General features: G+C 36.1%; 1 long non-coding RNA gene and 1 pseudogene across 1 annotated transcript in view; one reads left to right on the forward strand and one right to left on the reverse strand.

Moving 5' to 3' along the window:
- The window catches only part of LOC131511976 (uncharacterized), a 375,735-nt gene that overhangs the window by 220,814 nt on the left and 129,608 nt on the right, over positions 1-25,313 (forward strand). The window lies entirely within an intron of this gene.
- Positions 12,440-12,560, reverse strand: LOC131513364 (small nucleolar RNA U3; annotated as a pseudogene).

A 25,313-nucleotide genomic window follows, 5' to 3' on the forward strand; every position in this document is an offset into this window, starting at 1 on the left:
CTAAAAAGGAGGAGGAAAAAGTGAATGGAGAAAGAAAGAGAGAGAAATAGGGGAGGCAAAATGCCATATGAGAAAATGTAACTATGGTTAAAAAGAACCTCTCAGGATATGCTTCCCATTTCATTCGTCAAGCTAATCAGAGTATTAAAATCTTTATATTTTGCCAAAGGAAATGTCTTTACACTCACTTCTAGAAAAAAAATGCAAATTGGAAAATCATTTCATATTTTCAGTCATTTGTCTCAAGCCATTTCAGTCATTTTGTGTCAAACCATTTTCTCCACTAGCATTCCAAATTTCTGAATTACAGTTTATATTTCAGACTATAAAATGGGCTTATGTATTAGAGTTTCTTAGTTTTGTATCTACCAGTGTAATTTCATCATGAAAATCCTATCTGTGTATGTATCTCCATACCCTATACTTCATTCATTCATTCATTCATTCACCTACAGGTGAATTCGCCTATAGGCATTAACTTACCAGAAATGTTGCATGTTTTATACTGTATTCATATATAGATTTGGTTTGATTTAACATAAAATCCTAGAAGTTTTATTTCTGGCTAGGTATTTTCAACATTGAGGAGCATTTTTTCAGATGGGAGAGAATTAATTAGAATAAATGATAAATGACAGAATAGATAATAATAACCATTTTGTTTGTTTTTAGACAGAAATAGAATTAGTAAAAAATAATTCATTAGCCTACAAAGATGCCTCTTTGATTAGTCTGATTTCCTCAAACCAACTAAATCACATGTTTAAGACTTGAAATGTTGCAGAGACATTTCCTACCACGTATCAAAACATACTGTAGCATGAAAAATTTTAAACAGATCAGTGGAAGCAGAACCCAGTACATGTAACAACTTTACAGCAATAAAGAAAGTATCACGATTTAATGAAAGAAAGTTTGACACTTCTAAATGTTCTTTGGGAAAACAGGCCACATGTTAAAAATACAGAAGTCAGCTTAGGTTCTCATCTTTGACTCCACCTAAAAAAGTCCAATTGGAGAATGAGTTTGAGGGAAGAGAATAAAAAAAAGAAAATCAACAAATAACACAAAGGCTTATAGAAAAACTAGATGATATCAATGTCAGGATGGAAAACAGTGCTCTTAAAACAGGGAAAAATAAGAAAGGAAAAGATAGACTATATAAAATTAAAATAGCATGCAAACTAAAAGGCACAACGACAAATACATTCACAATATACATGATAGAATGTTGAATAACCTTATTTTATAACAAGAGCTTGTAAATGAGTGAGAAGTATATATATGCATCCCGGTAAAGGAAAGGGGGGCGGGGGTTAAAGAGAAACATGATACTAATAAACAAATGTAAAATTCAATAGTAACTAAATTCATATGTGTATTTAATTTCATTGTTCATAGATAGTTGGGATTATGGTAGAGCTGTCGAAAGTGTGCCCCTATAGCTTTTCTGGTGAATAGTCTGATGTTACGTGCCAGGAAAATGAAGGATAATTGTATTTTTGGTCTTAAAATTTCACTACTACTGTTATTAATGTATCTTAAGAAAATCTTTAGGGATTCTTAAAAAGATTTACTTTCAAGCATGATCAAAACAGCTTTCCTTTAACTATATGAAGGTAAAAATAATCCGTCTTTCTAAATATATGGCTATAATAAAATAATGAACATCACTACAATGGAAATACTGCTATAAATACCATAGTTTCTGTAAATATTCCATGACATGGATAACAGTTAATCGGTATAATTTGAGGGGGAAAAACAAATCCACTCATATATAGTATTTTTTTTAGTTCTTCATAAATAAGTAGGTAGAAAGAGAAATGGCTGGAATAAAATAAATAAAAATATTAACAGTCATCATTTCTTGATGATGGCATTCTCGCTGCTTTCCATTTTTAAATTTTAATTTAAATTTAAATTTTTGCTTTTACTTTTTAATTTATACTTTTCTAAACTTGTTTATAATTAATGTATATTACAGTTATAATTTTAAAAGATAAATATTTTAAATAAAAATGTGTTACCCTCCTCCTGTCCTGTTCTGCCTCCATATCCCAGAGGGACTCTGTAAAACCTACTAATACTGCATGGGCAGAAAGGAAATGAGTGCATTTGACCTTGAGAGAGCTTGCTTCTTTTCTCAGACCATGCTTTCTTCCTGCTTCTTCTTCCTTACTCACCTTTACAATCTGTGAACAAATCTGGCTCCTGAACAAGACCCAAGGCCTTTAAAGAGCATGAAACTCTGTTTCCACTCTTACCCAGCTGCCCCCATGTCACCCTGTAGCAACCTGCAGTCATTACATCAGTCAGAGAGGTCCTTTTAAAATTTAAATGAACTTAAACCCTCTGTTCAAAACCTTCTGACAGTGTCTTTTCACTTAGAGTAAAAGCTAAACTTCTTATAATAGCTACAACTCTACCATGGTCTGACCCACCATTACTACTTCTCAACCTGTAATACTTTCCTTCTTGCTCTCCCTACTCCACCCTCCCTGATCTTGAAACTGTCTCAGCGTGCTCACACCACAGGACCTTATCACTGGCTGCTCCTTTTGCAAGGAGCACTTGCTGAAACCACCTCATTTAAAATTACAGTTTGCCCTGCCCCAGGATGTTGGCCCATAATTTTCTTTTTTCTTTTCTTTTCTTCTCTTTTCTTTTCTTTTCTTTCTTTCTTTCTTTTTTTTTTTTTTTTTTTTTTTTTTTGTAGTGTCTTTTCTGGTTTTGGTATCAGAGTAATGATGACTTTGTAAAATGGGTTTGGAAGCAGTCCTTCCTCTTCAAATTTTTGGAATAATTTGAGAAGAATAGATATTAGTTCTTTAAATGTTTGGTAGAATTCACCTGTGTCATCATCTGGTCCTGGACTTTTGCTCATTGAGTGCTTTTTGATTACTGATTCAATTTCATTGCTACCAATCAGGCTATTCAAAATTTCGTTTTCTTCATTATTAAGTCTTGGGGGATTGTATGTTTCCAGGAATTTATCCATTTCTTGTAGATTGTCCAATTTGCTGGCATATAATTGTTTATAGTAGTCTCTTATGATCCTTTGTATATCCGTGGTATTCTTCGCAATATCTCCTCATTTACTTCTGATTTTGTTTATTTGGGCCTTCTCTTTTTTTTTCTTGATGAGTCTGGCTAAAGGTTTATCAGTTTTGCTTATCTTTTTCAAAGAACCAGCTCTTAGTTTCTAAGGCAAGTTACTATCTGCCACCATACATATTTTTTACAATATTGTTGACTATATTCCCTATGCTGTACCTTGAGTCCTGTGTCTTTTTACTTTTATAACTGAAAGTTTGTACCTCTTAATTCTCTTCACCTATTTCTTCCCCCCCAGCAGCCATCAGTTTGTTCTCTGTATTTATGAGTTTATTTCTGTTTTGTTTTGTTTGTTCTCTTGTTTTGCTTTTTAGATTCCATGTATAAGTGAAATCCTATGCTATTTGTCTCTGTCTGACTTATTTCACTTCTCATAATGCATGCAATGTCCATTCATGTTTCTGAAATGGCAAGATTTCATTCTTTTTATGGCTGAATAACATTCCATTGTGTGTGTGTGTGTGTGTGTGTGTGTACGTACATGTGTACCACATCTTCTTTATCCCTTCATCCACTGATGGACACATGGGTTGCTTCCATATCTTGGCTATTGAAAATAATGCTGCAGTGAACATAGGTGTGCATATGACTTTTCAGGTCAGTGTTTTCATTTTCTTCAGGTAAATATCCAGAAGTAGTGTTGCTGGATCATATGGTAGTTCTTTTTTTAACTTTTTGAGGAGTCTCCATGCTGTTATCTGTAGTGGCTGCACCAATTTATACTTCAGCTCAAACAAATTATAACCCTTCAGTTCTCCTAGTCCCTTTTATTCTCCTTTATTTTTCTCACCAGCACTTGTCACCTGATAAACTTTAGACTTTATTTGTATGTTGTGTTTTTGTCTTCTGACTTTTCCCCCTGGAATGCGAGTTCAATGAGGCCTAGAATTTTTGTTTCTTCTTTTTATTATCTCCAGTGCCTAGATTAGTGCTTGGCTTGTAGTAAGGGACCAATATAAATTGTTGACTAAATGAAAGTTTGTAGTCCCAGCTCCTAGTGCAGTGTCTGGCACATAGACACAGTATGTACCAAATAAATGGTTTTAACCAAAAATTTAAAGCCACTTAATATAAGTGGTTTCCTTTTATCAATTTACAACTTGTTTCTACCTTCCTCTCTCCCAAAACCATTACTAAAATGAGACTGGAGGGGAAAGAGCTAAATCTCTGCATTCAACTTGCGATACTAAATCGTATTTAAATATGATATAATAAGTCCTGTTTATTTCCTTGGTTGTGATGTAAAATTTAGGATGAAAGAAATAAGCAATTTTTTAAACTATCTAAACTAAAAATCCTTCCCACCCCTACTTCTTTTTTGGTAGAACACTAGCAGAGGTCTCTCTTTTTCTTTTTAAAAATTTTTTTTAATGTTTATTTTTGACACAGAGAGAAACAGAGCATGAGTGGGGGAGGGGAACAGAGAGAGAGAGACACACACACACAGAATCTCAAGCAGGCCCCAGGCTCTGAGCTGTCAGCACAGAGCCTGACACAGGGCTCGAACCCACCAACCGTAAGATCATGACCTGAACTGAAGTCGGACGCTTCACCGACTGAGCCACCCAGGCACCCCTGGCAGAAGTCTCTTACATCAACATGTATCCCTTTCAAATGTTTCTGTGTTTATTTTTCATTTATAAAATGAATATATATAATACCCATGTTTCCTTAATAATTTATTTCCAGGAAAGTTTCCCTCCACCCCCTAAGATACTATTATGTAATTAGAAAAGTTGGATGATAAATGAAAGTACCAAAGTTAAGACTGATTATTTAATTAGGAATAGGTAGTCTCTATGCAGGAGGAAAAGACTAAGCTAGTTAAGGTTCTTAAATCTTTCTGCAAATCAGAGTAAATAACTCATACACCACCATAACCCATTTACTTACAATGCTAAGATTTGCTTTAGTTTCAACAAGCTAGTGAAACATAATAGGGACAGAATAAAGAAGTGCAACCAGGAATTGTCTAATGTATTAGGGGCTTGAGCACTGTCATGGCCCCCATCCTAATGCTATAAAGGGCAATTAGTTGCATTTAGAGATGCTTGGGGCTCTGAAAGCTGGTGAACTCTTCCTAACAGGAATACCATTGGCCATCAAATTTCAGGGTGCCTCCATAAGGTACTGCACATTGGCTGTTAGCAGAATGTTAAAGGGAAAGTGACTTTGAAAGGGGTCTGTCTTAACCACCTTCCAAATCTTAAACCTGGGTTCGCTCCTGTAAGTTGATTTATCTCATCAACACTGTTTTCATTTTATTCCAAAGAAGCCTGAGCTTAATTTAAAGTTCAGAGAAGGGGAAAAGAGGTCCGCTTATACTCTGTCTAGTAGAGATATATCCATCCCAAGCCCTACAGGCCAACTACTCAGGATAAGGGTTTTGTCTAATATACAGAAATTCTAATTCCCAAGGACTGGCAAAGGACAAGTACACCGATATGCCCTACTGTGACCTATTTACATCACAGATCTACTTTTTTTTAGTGACTCTCTAGAATGCAGCTTGAACATGAGTTAAGGAATTCTGGGAAGATATATTTATAAGGAGACTGACCTTATTCACCTGACATGATTCTTCCAACACCTGTAGCTTATCCCAGTTCACAGAAAGACATAGTCTAGTTTCAAAGTAACTACAACCTGAGTTTTAGCCTGGCTAAAGTTCACTGAAAAAAATATGTTGCCTGGCCATGCAACTGATTATATTCCAAAAATAATCTGTACATTGAATTGTGCTTTCACTGTCAAATAATAGATAAAAACAACAGATCGTTTATCTTATGCTTTGGTATAGCTGTGTAATTAACTTAAAGTTGCATGATACTATCCTTGCATAAAAACAGTGGGCAATTCCAGAAAAAAAAGCCCATATGAATAAGATATTTAAAATAGACTCACGGGGGATCTTCTAAGATTAGCTTGATAGAATTTGTTCACATCAATAACTTTCTACCCACTTATTGCCTGCCCTCAGGAATACCATATTGGCTTGGTATTTAAATCTAAAAGTAGAATCATCAAAACTAATAGTAATTTTTTCCTTCCTTAACTGAAATGTTTTCAAACTACCTACATCTGTGTATTTGCCACAGGCAAATGATGTGACCTATGAATCACTGGACTGTAAAAAAAAAAAAAAAAAAAAAAAAAAGCCATGATCCCCAAGACAACAGAAAGCTAAACATCTGGAGAAAACCTAGTACCCAAAGATGGATTGTACAATGTGGTGACAGGTGGTGCTAAGAACTATTAAGCTGATTTTAATAAAAAAGGCAAATATCTCCAATTCCATTTCTTCCAATAAATTCCTTCAAGCAGGTGCAAGAGCAAAGCAGAATTAGTTTCCTTTATGTTAAGTATGAAAGAGCTCCCTCTTTTTTTCTTTTTAGAATCTTTGAGATGACATTACTCTCATTAAAATATCACTGTATACTATGTTTTTATTTTTGTCATTCAAGAGAAATGTAAATAATACCTTATCAAAGTAGCTAAATATCTGAAACAACTGTCTATGTGCTGACAGATTAAATGGATGAAAATAAACCAGTCTAAAAATGTAAGAGTTTTCTTTCCTTTAATAGGGGTTAAATTTTGTTTTAAACTAAATCCAAATAGTGAAGATATCTTTGGAAAATAGCCTTTAAAAATCCAAGGAAAATCCTGGTTCTCACAGTAAGTATCCATTTTATTTCAGGCTTCAGTTTCTCAAGCCTTACTTTTCTCAGCTCCAAAACAAAAATAAGAGACAATTTGGTCTCTCCAAATTAAAAAAAAAAAAAAAAAAGATGGCATAATTCTAAAACTTGGGGTAATTTTCTTAAAAAATGTAAACGCTCATCTTCCTCATCCTTGGATCCAAGATAGACAAGTAACACAAGATTAAGACAGGAAGTGAACATTTGAATCCAGCTGGATTGACAAGTCAATAAATGGAGGTCAAGTATTAATTACCTATAAACAATGAGAACTCTGAGGTTAATAGACTCTGAAATATTGTCTGGGTACTTAAATGCTGCAACTACTTATATTCTTTATAATTTTAGTGCTAATAAGCTAATTTTGTGTATATTTATATTTGTTTATAATATGCATATATAACTTTTATAAAACAATATAAGATGACTATAATTGAACATATTGTTACTTTCAATAAATATAAATAGTCTTAACGCCCTATTAAGTGAGAAACATTTTTCAGATCGGCTAACAAGCAAACTCCAGCTCTGTGATGTGTATAAGAAACACAGCTAATGTTTTTCATTAAATTTTTAATCCATGCTGTGCCAAGCGTTGACTCTATGGGCAACACCAAAGAAGTCTGCTATCCCTAATCTGTTTTCCAGCTTTCCACGCTGATATGGAAACCTTTGGTGACTCATGAAGTCTGAATTTTCATTTAAACAAAAATATTCATATTTTGATATTTTTTCTGAGATTTGTGTCTCAAGTACTTCTGTGAGAATTGAAGCCAAAAGACACATCATATAAGACAGTTTAATTTCATTTGCGAAACAAAACTTATCTCAAATTATTTTTAAAATGATTGTGTGTTTTCCTTTTTTCAGATGTGGATTTAGCCAAATAGTCTAATTTATACATTACGTAGTTTTAAATGTGATTTGGCTTGCATTCATTCCATTTGTGTAATGTTATAAAATTATGTAAAATTATCAATGTGGACTTTTATTTTTTTTCTTACCTCTGTGTGTAGTTCCTAATAAGTGTTACAATTTGGGCATCAGAAACACTGCTTGCCACGTTGCTGAATTCTCCACATACTTATTGATGAAAGAGTACATACCTGCTTCACCGCAGTTTCTATCAATACATTTCCTCGCGAAACCAAAAAAAGAATTTTACACATATATTTGTAAATGTAAAATTTGGAAACATTGTAGCTCTCTGGCTCTAAGATATTTTAAGGAGACAAGTTCACAGTAATTTGAGGGTAGTTCAGCTGCGTGTGTTTTCAAATCTCCACATAATTCTCTCAAAAGCAAACCATAATGATTCTGATCGTTGTTCCATTCTTCTTATATAGCCTCTCACCTCTCAGCCTGAGAATCTCACAGTGAGAATGAGAAAGTTGCCATTCAATGAAGATGATTAGAGAAGCCCTGTGAATTCTTTAAGAGTGAATAAGACAGCAAGCATTTGGTGGTGCTTAAAAGGACACTGCTGAGATGCAACACAAGATTGGGGCACTGAAAATATTTTCAGATGCAGCCCCTTTCCTTTAGAATTAGTGTTTCCCTGTCATCCCAGAGCAGTTGTTATATTCTGTACTAACACAACAAAATATTGTAATATCACGTCGGTTTTCATAACCACAAAGAACGATGGACATTTTTGCTATCTGACAATACCATGCCAAATCAACTAGTCTATTCAGGTGAAGAAAAAACCACAAGACATTTGACACTGTAGCCTATCTACTTAACTGTATTTTCTCCAGCTCTCATGTGCTGTATCTTTTTCTTTTCCTCTTCCTCTCTTACTCTCCTCTTTTTCCATCACTCCTGAACCAAACAGGGAGAAAGTATGGTCTCTACCTTCCAGGAGTGTAGAATCTAGCAGAGAAAACATATAATTAAATGAAATAAACTGCAGTGAGTATTATTATAAAGTAAAGATCAAATAGAAATAAAATCTCATGCGAGCCCAGAAGGGAAGGCACCAGCAACCTAGACCAGAAAGGAAAGTTGGAGACAGGTGAACAGGGAGAAGATTCTAGGTGAAGGCCTGGAGGCAAAGGGGAGTGTAGGCATTCTAGGAACTGAAAGAAATTATGTATGACTTCATTAAGGTGGAAATGAAGCTCTGCTACCTGTGTACCCGAATTCTCTCTGTCTTCTATTTGGATGTTCACCAACACTGTATTTCCCAGTATTTTATCCTTGTATTTATGTGTGGTCATGTGACTCTTTCCCACTAATAGCATGTAAGCACAAATAATGAGTATCACTTTTGAGCCAAGGCCCACCCCTCTTTCCCTTTGTCAGCTAAATATAAAATATTTTAAGTCCTGGGAGGAGGCAGAGCCACAAGATGGGAAGAACCTAGGTTCCTGGGTACTCTTAGGAGAATAGTCTGCCAACAAGAATCCTTCAGCGGACTATTAGCTAAACAAGAAATACACATCCATTGTGTTGAACCATTACACAATTGACCTACCTCAACTAACATAGGGGCTGGACAGCAGGGGGCCATGCAGGCCCTGGTTAAAGAGTTTCATCTTTATCTTAAGGAATAATGGGGAACCACCAAAGGGCTTTAAACTGGGAACTGTCAAATTCACAAAACCAGTCATCTTCAATTAGCTCTACCTATAATGAAGGAGTAGTCATTGTTTCTAATAAGTTAGGCAATTTCTCTCAGGTTCCTGCTCCTCTCCCATAGTGAATAACATGAAGCATGATTTACTCAAACAGTTTTAGTGACCCCCTCTCTTAATACAGAAAATAATAATAAATGTCTGGAATTTAAAAGGACAGAACAGTTCATTTCCCCCAAATCCCTACTGTGTAGAAAAGGAAGGACCATAAAGGTGAGGTACTTACCCAAGGTCACCTGGGGATGTTAAGAGCAGAGTGGGAGGTCAAGGACTAAGCCAAGTTCTCTTGCTCTCACCCAAGTCTCTTTCTGCTATGCCTGGCTGTTTTAATTCCTTGGGCCCTAGTGCTTGCAACAGATTCAGTTACTCTGGGGAAATGAATTAAGGGGATTAACCACTGAAAAATTATTACTCTGGCAATAGCATTTTGACTTTAAAGTTGGGGTCATTTGCATGCAATTTTTAGAAATATGATAAATGCTGTCTTTTTGCCTTTAATTGATATCTTATTGAACTAAAAGTAATGAAATCTTTTAACACCTTACATCTCCTTACAAGGAACATCTCCATCAGTGAGAGAGAAATATTTAGAGTACAATTTCTATCTTTGTTTTATAATTTTTATGTCTTCATAATCTGCAACTCCTTCTGTATTCTTTCCTGAACTCATTCTCTGGCCTTGAAGGTAATTGCCACAGTGTCTAATCCGCTAGGAGACTATCTGATGAAGTTGAATTGACTGAGACTGGCATTTTGCTTATGCTGTCAAACATTAAGAGATAAAGAGCCCTGTGTTGAGGATGTTGCTTTTTTAATTTTCCCAGGCTAACTAAAAGCCCATGGCTTCTAGTGATGAAAGATGAGAGAACTATATCCATCAGCAAATATGAGTCTAAGAGAGTTGCATGTATAAAAATGAAGGAACATTAGAGCAACTGGCAGACCAGGAAATGAGAAACTATAATAAAGTACATAATGGCACGTATCAAGAAGGTAGTGCCCAATATGGACATTGTTCTGTATTGATACTAATTTGGTGTCAATAGAGATCTAAAGAATGGAAAATCATCTCAGTCCCTAATGGCAAATTAGAAATTAATGGAAGTAATATAAATTAAAACTAGTCAATAGTACACGTGCTTTTATAATATCCTCTAATCTTACAAACACAAAAGCATAATTCATCAGTTATTATAAATAAATCTATCAGTCTATAACAAGACAAAACACCAGTGAGTTTGGGTATTCCATTAGGATACAGAAATCATTTCAAAAATTTTTTTCTTTTCGTTCTTTTTTTAACGTTTATTTATTTTTTTGAGACAGAGAGAGACAGAGCATGAACGGGGGAGGGTCAGAGAGAGGGAGACACAGAATCCAAAACAGGCTCCAGGCTCCGAGCTGTCAGCACAGAGCCTGACGCGGGGCTCAAACCCACGGACTGCGAGATCATGACCTGAGTCAAAGTCGGCCGCTTAACCGACTGAGCCACTGAGGCGCCCCCAGAAATCATTTCAAAATAAGCTTGAAATACCAAGCAAATCTACTCTTTCAACATTGTATGGCTTATAATGATAGGTCCAAGACTAGGTTATACCCATCTATTCTTAGGAAATGCTTTTACAAATGAATGCTCGTATTATATGGGGGATGATAAATGAATATTGATATATGTGATGCTAAATCTGAGAGAATAGCAAATTGACTGGGGGAAGAAGGTGTGGGAAGTGAGGGAAGAGAGCAACCCTTCAGAGTAAGTCTAACTTTGGGCAAGAAATTTGTCTGTGCATCATTTCCTTTATCTGTAAACTGGACATGATCATAACTGTTATACAAGTTTTAACTGAGAATGATAAATTTTGCACATATACACACACTAAACAAATAATGTATGGCATTGTATCTGGCATATAACATGCATCTAAAACATGATGGTTTTATTGCCATCACCATCATTACTGGTATTACTGTTATTATATTATTATTGCTATCGTTATTAAGTTGGTCAGAGTTTCCAGTGAGTATATCAATGTATTGTTTCCTTTAGAATGAATCAAGTGGGGAATGATGTTATGATTATTTAAGTAAATGGCCACTACTTCAAGAGAAAGGGATTTTCTAATTATATCATATATATGTGTGTATATATATAATATATATATTATATATAATATATATACACACATTTACATTATATATTGTAATATATATAATCATTACTATTAAGCACAAGATTTTCATTCTTCTACTAGGATTAAAATACATGACATTATGCTACAAAGTGTGGTTACCAATTACTTGCTTATTTCATAAGAGAAAAGATAATTTGCCACAGCTGTTATCTGAAATTTCAGCACCTTTTGTTCAAGCCGTATGAATGTGCTCTTCATGTAACAACAATGAATAAAAGGTAGTTAACTGAAAAAATAAAAAAGAAATACTTCAAGCGTATTATTTCATGGTGGCCCTGGAGAGCGTTGGACAGAAAGTTCAGGATAATCTATAAAAAGCAGGGTGGAGGGAAGGAGGTGGTGAAAGGGGCCAAGGGGCTATGGGGCCATGTGAATCCATGTGGAAAAATGATCAGTGCTGGAGAAGGTTAAATTCTCAGTCCCTGAAGTCTTGCTGTTGTGGCTACAGCCCAAGAAAGTTAATGAAAGAAAGGAGCACTGACAACTCCTGCTGCTTCGACAGGAGCTTACCACCTCATTACTGGCCAGATTCTTACAACCAAAAGAAAAGAATACTCCTGCCAAGGAAAAGAGTAAGAGTTAGAGCGAGAGAGTCATCCAAGCAAGGCATCGCTGATATTGGGCGAAGATCAAAGTGATATCAAACAAAAGGAACTGGACAAGAAATAGCTGAGCCAAGAGCTACGACCACAGACTAGACAACTATCCAAACCCCAGGCAGGAGAGACGGAAAGGACAAGTTAAATCCCTTAGTCCTCCCCGCCGAATGGGAAAAAGTAAATGAAGTGACACCATCTGCTCACTTTCCCAGAAGAGAAAGTTTCAACTCCTCATGGTTAGTAATGCAAACGTTTTCAAAAGCATTACTCTAATTACAAATGATTAGAAATGATTCCTAGAAGTAAGGACTTAACTCGCGGTGTGCCTGACTAATGAACGTTTTCTGCACATCCCACTGCACTTTGAGCTGACTTTGAAAGCACCGGCTAGAGACAGTTTCTGAGGTTCTAAAATGATCCTCTTAAAGATAATAGGATGCTTCCCTGTTTTTCTAAATTTCTCTAAAGCATGCAAATGCACGGTGTTGTTTTTTTTTCCAAAACACAATAGGAAATCACAGAGTTCTTCCAGAACTAGCAAATGGAGCTCTTGTTATTTCAGTTGTTGGTGTGTTTATGTGAGTTTGTGTTTGTGTGCATGCCAAACTGGGGTGGGAGGAGGGAAGTACATATCAACTAAAATGAAATATTTAAACTTAGATTTATAATAATACTATTAATGGAGGTGTATTCCTTGTGATAGATTTAAATTCCAGGATTATCTCTTTAAATTATTACTAGACTCCATTAAAAGTTGATCACAGCAAGTGGTGATGGTGATTTGGAGCAACTGGAACTCTCACACTTCGCCGGTGGGTATAAATTTGGAAAGCTGTCTGGTAGTGTAATCACACCTCAGAGATACTGTAGGTCCAGTACCAGACTACTGCAAAAAAGTGAATATGACAATAAAGCGAGGCAAATTAGTTTTTTGGTTTCCAAGTGCATATAAAAGTTACATTTACACTATACCATAATTGATTAAATATGCAATAGCATTATGTCAAAAAGATGTGCATACCTTAATTAAAAATACTTTACTGATAAAAAATGCTAACCATCATCTGAGCTTTCAGTAAGTTGTAATCTTTTGGCTGGTGGAGGGTCTTGTCTTGATGTTGATGGCAGCTGACTGGTAAGGGTGCTGGTTGATAAAGATTGGGGTGGCTGTGGCTGTTGTCTTAAAATAAGACAATAATGAATTTTGCCCAACCATTGACTCTTCCATGAACAATTTCCCTGAGCATGTGACTACATTTGACAGCATTTTACCAATAGTAGAATTTCTTTCAGTATTGGAATCAATCCTGTCAAACTCTGCTACTGCATTGTCAACTATGTTTGTGTTATATTCTAAATCTTTTGTATTCATTTCAGCAATCTTAACAGCATCTTCACCGGGGTAGATTCCATTTCAAGAAGCCACTCTCTTGGTTCATCCATTAAAGGAACTCCTCATCTGTTAAAGTTTGATCATGAGATTACAGCCATTCAGTCACAGTTTTAAGCCCTAATTCTATTGTAGTTCTCTTGTTCTTTCTACTACATCCGCAGTTACTTCCTCCATTAAAATCTTGAACCCCTCAAAGTCATCCATCAGCGTTGGAACCAGTTTCTTTCAAACTCCTATTCATGCTGATATGTTGACCTCTTCCCATGAATTAAAAATGGTAAATCTTTTCCAGAAAGTTCTCGATTTACTCTGCCAGATCCATCAGAGGAATCACTATCCATGGCAACTATAGCCTTAGAAAATTTATTTTTAAATACTAAAACTTGAAAGTAGAAATTATTCCATGATCCGTGGTCTGTGGAATGGATGTTGTGTTAGCAGGGATGGAAACATCATTCATCACATTGTATATCTCCATCAGAGCTCTTGGTGACCAGGTGCATTGTCAATGACCAGTAGTATTTTGAAAGAAATATATTTTTTTCCTGAGCAATAGATCTCTCACTATGTAGACCATGCTATAAACAAATGTGCTATCATCCAGGCTTTGTTGTTCCATTTATAGAGAACAGGCAGAGTAGATTTGACTTAATTCTTAAAGACCCTAAGATTTTGGAATGGTAAATGAACATTGGCTTCAACTTAAAGTCACCAGCTGCATTAGCCCCTAATAAGAAAGTCAACCTGTCCTTTGAAATTTTGATGCCAGCCACTGACTTCTCCTCTCTAGTTTTATAAGTCCTGGATGACATCTTCTTCCGATGGAAGGCTGTTTCATTTACACTGAAAATCTATTGTTTAGTGTAGTCACCTTGGCAGATGTTCAAACACCGACAATTCCTGAACATCTAGATTATGAACATTGCAGATTATCCATGTTTTCTTTTGCATCACCCACCTAGAAGAGGACTCACATTTTAAAAATCAAACTCTTAATCTTTTCTTTTATAAGTTACCTAGTACCATCTGCTTTCCTATCTATAAGTGCAATGAAAGCAAAGATCTGTATGTTTTCTCAGTATTATTTTTTTCAGGTCTAGGTAGTACCGAAATCATAGCAGAAGGTCAACTGATATTTGTTGTATGAAAATAGACAGACAGACAGATAGATAGATAGATAAAAATAAGGGCAGCCAAAAGAGCCAGTGGATAAGAGAAACTTCAAAAAATACATAATCTGTTAAGTAAATTGTGAAATGCAATATAGTCAAGGACAGAAAAGGGGGCCTTCGGGGGTTGTAGAAGCTCTTGTTTATTCATCTCAAGCCACATATCAAATTCAATAAGGAAAATTTAAGATGTACGTATAGCACTGGCTATTTTAGGGTGATAGAGTTAAAAGTAATGAATGTGTTTTTGTATTTTTAGCTAATTTTCGAATAATCTACAGTAAGGTGTATCATTTCATAATCAGAAAAAACGTGAAAAAGTGGAAATCAAAACACTTATTTTAACAAATATTTAATTATTGTCTACTATACGTGAGGCATTGCTCGGGTACCAACATGTAAATATATTAAGTAAACAAGACCCATATCATTCAGAAGGCAGACTTATGGAGAAGGCAGACATGAAAATGAACCATTAGCATCAGCATGCAAGTGCTGTGGTGGGTGTATTTACCCAGCATTTGAGAGAAGCAATGAGCTGTGCATATGTATCCCAGGTAGGAGGGGCCTGACAAGTTGCACAGAGTAGGTGACCTGTAGACTGTGTTTTATTTCAGAGTAAGATTTAAAGGAATTATTAAATGGAATGGCAACGATGATTTCTAAAACACTCCATTAATTTTTTAAGTAAAATTATAACAGCTTGAGAAAACAACCTGATGAAATACCTAACCATTTACAATTTAAAGAAATAAGCACAATCATGAAGCAAGGAAAGGAATAGGTAATGGGAATTATTTGTAAATGGAGAAGGGAATTTCCTTTTTTTTTTTTTTTTTTTTTTGTTCAGGAAACATCAACAACAAATGAGAATGAATGAGTTTTTATAAGTTAGTAGCTGCAAAATTTCATTATTTTGGAAAATGATAAAAGGAATTTTTCCTTAGTGATCAATCCTATAATAGAATGATCTGATAATCCCATAAATTTAGCAGAATCATATGAAACCAAAAAGTAAGTGTTGCATTTGTTCATTTAAAAAAAAAAAGCAAAAAAGAAAGAGAAGCAGAGACCTGGAAAATGAAAGCCATTATGTTTCCCTTTACTTGCTCTGCTTTTATATATGCATGTTTTTTAAAATTCTCACAATAGGGGCGCCTGGGTGGCTTGGTCGGTTGAGCGTCCGACTTCGGCTCAGGTCATGATCTCACGGTCCGTGAGTTCGAGCCCCGCGTCAGGCTCTGTGCTGACAGCTCAGAGCCTGGAGCCTGTTTCAGATTCTGTGTCTCCCTCTCTCTCTGCCCCTCCCCTGTTCATGTTCTGTCTCTGTCTCAAAAATAAATAAACGTTAAAAAAAATTTAAAAAAAAATCGGGGCGCCTGGGTGGCGCAGTCGGTTAAGCGTCCGACTTCAGCCAGGTCACGATCTCACGGCCTGTGAGTTCGAGCCCCGCGTCAGGCCCTGGGCTGATGGCTCAGAGCCTGGAGCCTGTTTCCGATTCTGTGTCTCCCTCTCTCTCTGCCCCTCCCCCGTTCATGCTCTGTCTCTCTCTGTCCCAAAAAATAAATAAAAAGCGTTGAAAAAAAAATTAAAAAAAAAAATAATAAAATAAATAAATAAATAAAATTCTCACAATAATAGATTAGTAAAGGCAAATATTTTTTCTTCCTCTTCCTGAAGGCTTGAGATCAGTGGGAGATTCACTCAATCACACACACACACACACACACACACAAACTTTATAAGAAGAATAGAAAGCATCAGTATTTTGAAACCAAAACTACAGTCATATCAATGCTCACATGAAATGCAAACAATTTAAATAAATCCAGTCTGATGGAGGGACCTTTTTGAGCATTTAACTGGTAGTGAATTAGGTGACTTTTGATTTCAGACAGTGACCTTTGAATATAAAAAAAACTTTTGTTTTGAGGGTGATTATTATTTTAAATCGTTTTCTGAGTTTTTCAGAAATTCAAAACAATGAAAACAAAGGCAATAGAATGGTATCTCCATTGCTCAATTGATTAAAAAATAATGTTTAAAATTCATTACTAAAAAAGCCATGGCTATCCAATATAAAAGTGTCATCTAGTCATCTTGCCCAAAGAATCAACTGTTGAAATGTGTCAAGTCTTGCCTCTCAGAACATCTTGAAGGATAAAAGTTAATAAACCATAAATTGGACCCTTGATCTTTACAAGGCAAAAACTTTGAAATTGAACTGTCTTCAGTGGTAATAAGTGTTCTGGAAGGCTTGCCTTCTCTAGGTTTATTTGGAAGGTATGGGACATTATCTTACCATCTGGGCCATCAAGACATCTGCAGTAATAAAGAAAAACTCATAAAAGCCATTTTGCACAAAATAACTTGTATTCGGAGTGATATTCATCACAAAAAGCTTGCTGCAGAAACTAGTCCTTGTCCTCTAGGTAGCTTCTACGTGTAACTGTATATTCTTTACATTCAGTGTGCCCTCAGCTGGGGCTGGCAATGGTAACTGTCTAGGTATTAATGTGGTGTAGGTGTGGATTTGGGACAGAATACGTAGTCTGAAGATGCAGTATATTTTAACTAAAACTTGCAAACAGATATATTCTTTACCTTTCTTCCAGATAATACATATATGTATGTATGTATGTATGTATGTATATATATATATATATATGTGTGTGTGTGTGTGTGTGTGTGTTAGATATACTAGAGGAATTAAAAATTTTTTCTATGACAAAAAATGTGGTTAGAATCAGGGATAGTGTGAAAGAAGAAGTTTGAAGGGGGATGGAGTGAATAATTATATACTCATTTTATAGAACTTAAAATAGAAGAAAACAATGTAAATAAAATAATATAAAATACATAACATTCTCTATCCATCATGAGGGTAAAGACAGTGTAATAGGGAGATTTGGGGCCATTCTTCCAAATTCAAGTATAAAATAATCTGGCCTATCAGATATATTACCAAAATGATTTTTATTGAAACCTTATGTGAGTTTCAGATGAATCATATTCCCCCACTCTCCTGCTGATAACAGATTTTCCAAGATGCACTTAATGATCTCAATCCCATTGAAGAATGCTTGTGGCATTCTGCCACAAAGGGGAAAAGTCCACCATTAGCTCTTATTTTAGTTGCTTATCAGGAGAGGATCACTGGACTTCTACTCTCCAAAATTCCATGAGGAACAGATGCTTGTTATGTAATATGAAATTACCCTACTTCCCTCTCTCATCCCCTTAAAAGAATGAACGGAAGGCCTGGATAGAATTATATGGCCTAAAGTGCATCTTAGAAATGAAGGCTTCAAGTAAGCTAGGTTTGAAAATATCTGCCATATTTTTTTCATAGTGGATAGAAAAATCAACATCCAACAAGACTGAAAATGGAAGATTTAGGAGCGAAGCATTAAGACCTGTGCCAGAACTATAATTTCTTTAAAAGAGAAAATGAATTAGCTGTCACATCCCAGATGGATGAACATAAGGCAAACTAATCTCTAGGCAGTGAGCAAATCTTAAGGGAAGGCCCTCTCCCACCCTGTCCCATGCATCAGGAGAACCCTCTGTCCGGCTCTATACTCAGCAGGGCCTCACCTGCCCTCCACCTTTCCCCTCCTTTCAGTTTCATCAGTTCTAAGCAGACTACAAAAAGGCATTATAATGTATGGTCATTTATTAGCTTACACAGATTTCTAGCTCTCTTTAAATAATTTTATGACACATGCGCATAATTTTAAACATGTGTTGTGGATTTTTTTAATGTCAGCTACAGAGTAAGTTTTATTAGTACTGAATTAGGATAGTAATCATAATCATAACTGTAGCCATAATCATAATATATAGCTTCTTACTGTAATTTGTCTGATATAACCAGTCTTCATACTAACCTCTGGTTCCATTTTTTTTTTAATTTTTTTCAACGTTTTTTATTTATTTTTGGGACAGAGAGAGACAGAGCATGAACGGGGGAGGGGCAGAGAGAGAGGGAGACACAGAATCGGAAACAGGCTCCAGGCTCCAAGCCATCAGCCCAGAGCCCGACGCGGGGCTCGAACTCACGGACCGCGAGATCGTGACCTGGCTGAAGTCGGACGCTTAACCGACTGCGCCACCCAGGCGCCCCCCTCTGGTTCCATTTTTAATGAACCTACTCTTTGTCAGATGTGGGGATAGAATAGTGAAAATGTAACCTGTACTCTCATAGAGCTTATATTCTAGAGGAGGAGACAGGCAATATATGTAAATGGATAAAGAAAGATCTGGTGATAGAAACTATAAAGGCAACAAAACTGAGTGATGCTGTTCAGCATAGAGAGCAATTGGATTGAGGGGAAGGGTGCCTACTTTAGAATGAGTCATTTAGATTTCTCTGGGATGCAGAAATGAAGTGATTTCTGAATGATGATGAGGAGATAGTCATGGGCTCATCTGGCTAAGGTGGGGCCAAGCAGAAAGATGATCATGAAGAAACCCTAGGGATGCTCTATGCTTAGTGTTTCCTAGGGGTAGTCAGGTGGCCACTGAGTGCCAAGAGCACAGGAGAACCTGGTGTGAGATTAAATCAGAGAGATAGGAAATCCACAGCAAAATTATCAGAGGCTTTATGTCTGAAATTAAAAATGTGGTGCAGCTACTTACTGATGGAGTCTATGCTCATGTATGACATGGTCTAACTTTTCTTCTAGAATGTATGTGCAGAAAGGATTGCAAAGGGAGCCAAGCAAGGGAAGTGAGGGCAATTTGGAGGCTAGGTGATGAATACTGGAGACTTATACTGAGTTGAGGGCAGTAGTGAAAATGGATGAGGTGCCTCTTAGGGGGAGAGCTAATAAGACTTAATGACCAGTTTCATGTAGGAACTGAGGTGCCTCAAGAGTTCAGAGATCCTTGTGTAATAACTGCCTTTAAAAAGAGCAGTAGATGTTTATGTGCTCAATCTTCTATGTACATACATTCTGCATTTCTCTACCTAACCTTGGCCAAAAGCTAATTAATAAAGGTTAAAATTAATTTGCTTTTTTAACGAATAAAACAAAGGAAAAGTGTGAACATTATAATTACATGAAAATCTTGTCAAATTATGGTTAGAAGTTGTGTTTTGGTGTCTGGGCATCACCTCCAGGAAGATAAGAAGATATGGTTAGTAAAATACAGAGCAGGCTATTGAAGTAAAGGGAACAAGAATCTTGCATTTTCAAAATATAAAGTGGTAGGGTAATAAAGCTGGAGGATAGAATAATTATTTGTTCTTAGTAAGCACATTTATTCAAACCAATATCAAGAAGTCATCGATAAAACAGTATAAACATTGTTGTTTAACAGCAAAGGCTAACTAACAACAATAAGAAAGAGCACCCCATGAATATTAACAATTGCGGATAAATACAAAACACTGAAGAAACATTTTTCTATATGAACATAGTGTTTTCAGGATCCCTCAAACAATGGTTTATATACCAAGAAGGAGGAAAGTGATAGTAATTTAAGTGTGGGATGGACACAGACCCCTGCAGGAGGGTAGTGTGGGGGACAGAGTGAATCGGGGAAAGAAAATCTCCCTCACAGATTCAATCCATTTCTTCACTTGGGAATCAAAGGGGGAATTGCTTAGAAAGCTGGTGTGAATCTCACTTGGGTCTTTGTTCTTAATATGTTGGTAAGATAATTACACTCAACTAGGTTGAACCACTTTCTCCTTAACTTTAAAAACTACTAAAGATATTAGTTGAGGAATTTTAATTAAAACTTCCATAGATAGATCCTAGAAAGCCTTGCCACTCTTTTGTCAAATGTTGATTATGGGATGGTGACAACAAAGAAGGGAAGAGAAATGAATATAGAACAGCAAAGAAGCACACAGGAACTACATTTTTTATGAAAAATGATGTTTCTAATAAATGGTTTATAAACTTTTGTAAATTCTCCTTGCAATAGTATAAAATATCAAGGAGTATTGATTTTAGAGATGAATTTTTATACAACCGATCTTAGTATCTATAGATTTTGTCTTTTTTTTTTCTTGAGTGAACACAATGTCTCTAAACAATATGAAAGAGAAAACTATACCACCCCCTGTAACACACACAGAGAACAGTTCTAGGCTGCATTTCCATATTTGAACATAATGAGCCATTTAATAGCTTTTACATTATGTTTGTGTGAGCTTAAAATTTAAACATTAATTTTTAGATAGTAAAATCTAAACATTATTATTCTAGAGATATTGGCATTTTTACTATGTGGCCTTCCATCTCTATTTATAATTCCAAAAAAATTTTTTTAATGTTTTATTTATTTTCGAGAGAGAAAGAGAGACAGAGCACGAGCGGGGGAGGAGCAGGAAGAGAGGGAGACACAGAATCTGAAACAGGCTCCAGGCTTTGAGCTGTCAGCACAGAGCCCAACACGGGGCTCAAACTCACAGACTGCGAGATCATGACCTGAGCCAAAGCTGGGCACTCAACCGACTGAGCCACCCAGGTTCCCCCCAAAAATATTTTAATAAGAAAATTAAATCGAATCACAACCATTTATAAAAATTACACAAAGGATTCAATGCTAAAGTTTCAAGAATAAACTATGAACAGTTTTGTCATTACAAAGTCTACTTTACTAAATCTCAACTCTTATTCTCTTTTACCAAATAAAGACATATTGAACAGTGTCTGTAGCAACCATATTCTCATGCTTTCAAGAAACCAAGTACATCAATACATTATAACATGCCAAAGTAATAGAGTAATAAAAATGGTAGAAAAAATATATCTATTCTGGGAAAGTTGGAATAAGAAGATAAGAGACTCTTCTGTTCATTTTTTTGGGAAGGTACAAGGTAAATAAAATGCCCCTCAGTGCCTGGGATTAAAATCAAGAGAACAAATCATCTACATGCAAGAGACAAAAAGAAGTATACATCCTAAAATAAACTTAAATCCCATTACAAAAAGTCTTTATTTTATCTGCCTATTGTTATCACTTTTATTCTTTTATGTTCTTTTTTACACTCTTCATGAATTCTAACTTTGAGGTGAGAGAAAAATTATAGGAATAGTCAGCAGTTGCAACATAGAGAATTTGGAAAGTTTTCATTTGAAGAGAAAAATAGCAAGAAAAGATGTTTCGAGAATAAGTGATCGTCTCATTGCAGAGATAGTAGGCATTCACAGTAGACTTTTTGCCACCATTCGAGCTATTATCAGTGATGGTAAAGCTTCCTGGGATTTCTGTAAAGGGACACAGTTGAGATTTGTTCCTAGCAAAATGCAGTATGCTCTTTGAAAGGTAGGGGTCCTTCCAAAGGGGATTATATCTTGCCAAAAAGCTCATTTGTATGAGCTTTCCCTCCTCCTAGGCTCCCCAGCAACTCTCCCCTCCGTTTGGCACCATGCAGTAGCATCACATGACTTTTTGGACTGGCTGAGTTCATTGAACATAAAGCCTTGGCAGTGGCAGAAGCCAGGAAACATACACCAGTAAATGGATCTCATTTGAATCACTGTACATAGGGTTTACTTGATTTATCCCATATCGTACCAGGTTCCAACGTGGCAGCAAGACTCTGCACTCGGTTGCCATGTTCAACAAAAGCACTGAGGTTAAACTTTAGTTATACTGCCAATAAGCCGTTTTCCATAAATATCTTTTGCTTCAAAATTTTTTTCTGTCATTTTGTTCTCTCTAAGGGTTCAGAGAAGAGGTTGGACAGGTTCAACTTTGTTTAATGTTTAGAAACTATACAATAATATGGCTGTTTCTATTTGAACCGTAAGCTACCCTTTAACAGAATTTTACAACAGAGGCTAAAAACCATTACTCTGAATAAGTTAGTAGAATTTGTGCTCTTCTTCATGTGGTCTGAAGTTTTTGTGCCTCCACTCATCTTTCTTTAAACATAGTACCTCATACATTTTCTTTATTGGGTTAATATAGTTTAAAGTGCTTAAAACTATGCTCAGAATGTAACAGATACGCCAGAGCTGTTAATTTTTTTTTATTGTTTTAACTACTCATGTGTTAGTTTACGTGTTTAATATTTGTCTCACCCTTAGACCCTGTCACTTTCCCTGTTGATTTGTATTCCCAGTGCCTGGCAAATATGTTGCACTGAAATCATATTTGTCACCCTGTAGCAAATCATCATCATTGTCATCGTGAAAAATACTGCGCTATTATTGCTATGAATATGATGTTTTAATAGTAACACTAAAAACAGAAGTATAAGAAACATAGTCCCCAGCCATTAGAATTCATACTTACTAAAGGTAGACCAGAAAGAGGAGGAACAAAGATGACAAATGTCTTAGGAACTCTACCTCTCAGATTAATCAGAGAGACAGAGGTAAGCAAATAATTGCAATATTATGTTGTAGGTTCTAATTAAATGTCAGTAACTAAATTTCTTCTTCTGGAAGCAGCCACAAAAAGTTTCACAGGCTCTGCTTTTTACTTTTGAGAAGCATAGAGATCAAAAATTAATCTTTATTAAAAATCTACTATACACCTGATACTGTAATCAATAATTTATAGCATTCATCCCTATTTTTTTTTTTATTTTTTTTATTTTTGGGACAGAGAGAGACAGAGCATGAACGGGGGAGGGGCAGAGAGAGAGGGAGACACAGAATCGGAAACAGGCTCCAGGCTCCGAGCCATCGGCCCAGAGCCTGACGCGGGGCTCGAACTCACGGACCGCGAGATCGTGACCTGGCTGAAGTCGGACGCTTAACCGACTGCGCCACCCAGGCGCCCCAGCATTCATCCCTATTCTATGTCAGATAGAGGTTACTATTACTTTTTAAATGTTTGAAAATTGTTGCTAGAATCTTTTAATAAGTTCCTTGGTGCTTGAGTTAGTAAGTTCCTGAGCAAGGATTAAAACAAGGAAGGTTATGGGGCACCTGGGTGGCTCAGTCAGTTAAACAGCTGACTCTTGATATCTGCTCAGGTCATAGTACCACGGTTCTTGAGATTGAGCCCCACGTCAGGCTCTGTGCTGACAATGCAGGTATTTTATAAATATGATTAAAGATAATAGTTAACTTTAAGATTATTCTAAATAATATGGGTGAGCTTGATTCAATTAGTCAAAAGGTCTTAAAATCAGAGCTGAGGTTTCTCTGAAAAAGAAATTCCACACATAGATGACGTACGGCTGTGCCTAAGAGTTCTAGCCTGTCCTTCCTGATGGCCTGCGCTGAAGTTTCAGACTTGCTTATCTAGCCCCCCAAATCACATAAGCCAATTTCTGATAATAAATCTCTTAGTATTTATCTCCTCTTGGTTCTATCTTTCAGGATGAACCTTGATTGACACAGATTTTGGTACCTGGAAGTATGATACTGCTGTAATAAATACCTTAAAATAAAAGTGGGCAATGAGAAGAAGCTAGAATTTTGAGAAACACAGTTTTGTTTTGTTTTGTTTTTAAAGTAGATTTCCCTGAACATACTATTAGTGGAAATATGTGTGAATAACTCTACTATTAAGGACTCCAAAATAAATGAGGACCATAAAAGATAAAACCTAAATTATCTTAGCAAATACCTAAATTATGATGAAGAAACTTTTAGTAGATGTATGGTTGTTAAAAATGGGTGGCGAGGGCTCAGGAGGATATGAGAAATATGATATTAGAAACTAAAGAAAGGGGACATTCTTGCTATGTGGTGCAGAAACCTTAGCAGAATTATATTCTGAATTTATGTAGAAAGGGGAATTTGGAAACAATGGAATTCAACATTTAGTGCAGGAAACCCCCAAGCAAAGTGTTGAATTTGTGGCATGGTTTCTTATTGCAGCTCATGCAAAAGGAAAGAAATACATTGAGAAAGAGTTGTTAAACACAGAGAAACCAGGACTTGATGGTTTGGGAAAATATCAGCTTATCCAGAAACGCAAAAGACTCTGCAGTTAAGATATTCCCCGTAAGAAAAGCAGACTCCAATGAAAAACATCAAGAGTCTGGCCACACCACTTTTAGCTAATACCTCAGGAAGATTTTAAAAAGTCAGATTATTTAGTAACACAAATGTACTTTGACGAGAGCACATGAGATATATGACTCATACATTCCCTCAGTCAATGAGGCAGAAGCCAAAAACAGAGATGAGATTATCTAGGAAAGATCCAGGAAGTAGATTCTCATCTACTGGAGTGAATCTCTAGGACATATACAGGAAACCCATAAAGTTCTTGAGAATGTTATGCCAGGAGAAATACTGCTAGCTTGGACTGAAAGGAATGGAGAGAAGAAAAAATAAAAGAAGGCTTTTGATACCCCAAATTTTCCAGGAAGGAAACAGGCTGATAAAATCACTCAGCAGTAAACATATGCTGTCATTTATAAAATAGGAAGGATGGCTCACAATGTGGAACCTCAAGGCAAGAGGGTGGAGCTTTAAGCTCAAGAATGTAGAGCCTGGAGTCCAGAGGATGGAAGTACTCCCCAAGCCTTGAAACCTAAGAGGGTGTGCCTCGCTGAATTTTGAAATTTGCTGTTCA

The sequence above is a fragment of the Neofelis nebulosa genome, chromosome 5 (assembly GCF_028018385.1).
Source record: "Neofelis nebulosa isolate mNeoNeb1 chromosome 5, mNeoNeb1.pri, whole genome shotgun sequence".
NCBI lineage: Eukaryota > Metazoa > Chordata > Mammalia > Carnivora > Felidae > Neofelis > Neofelis nebulosa.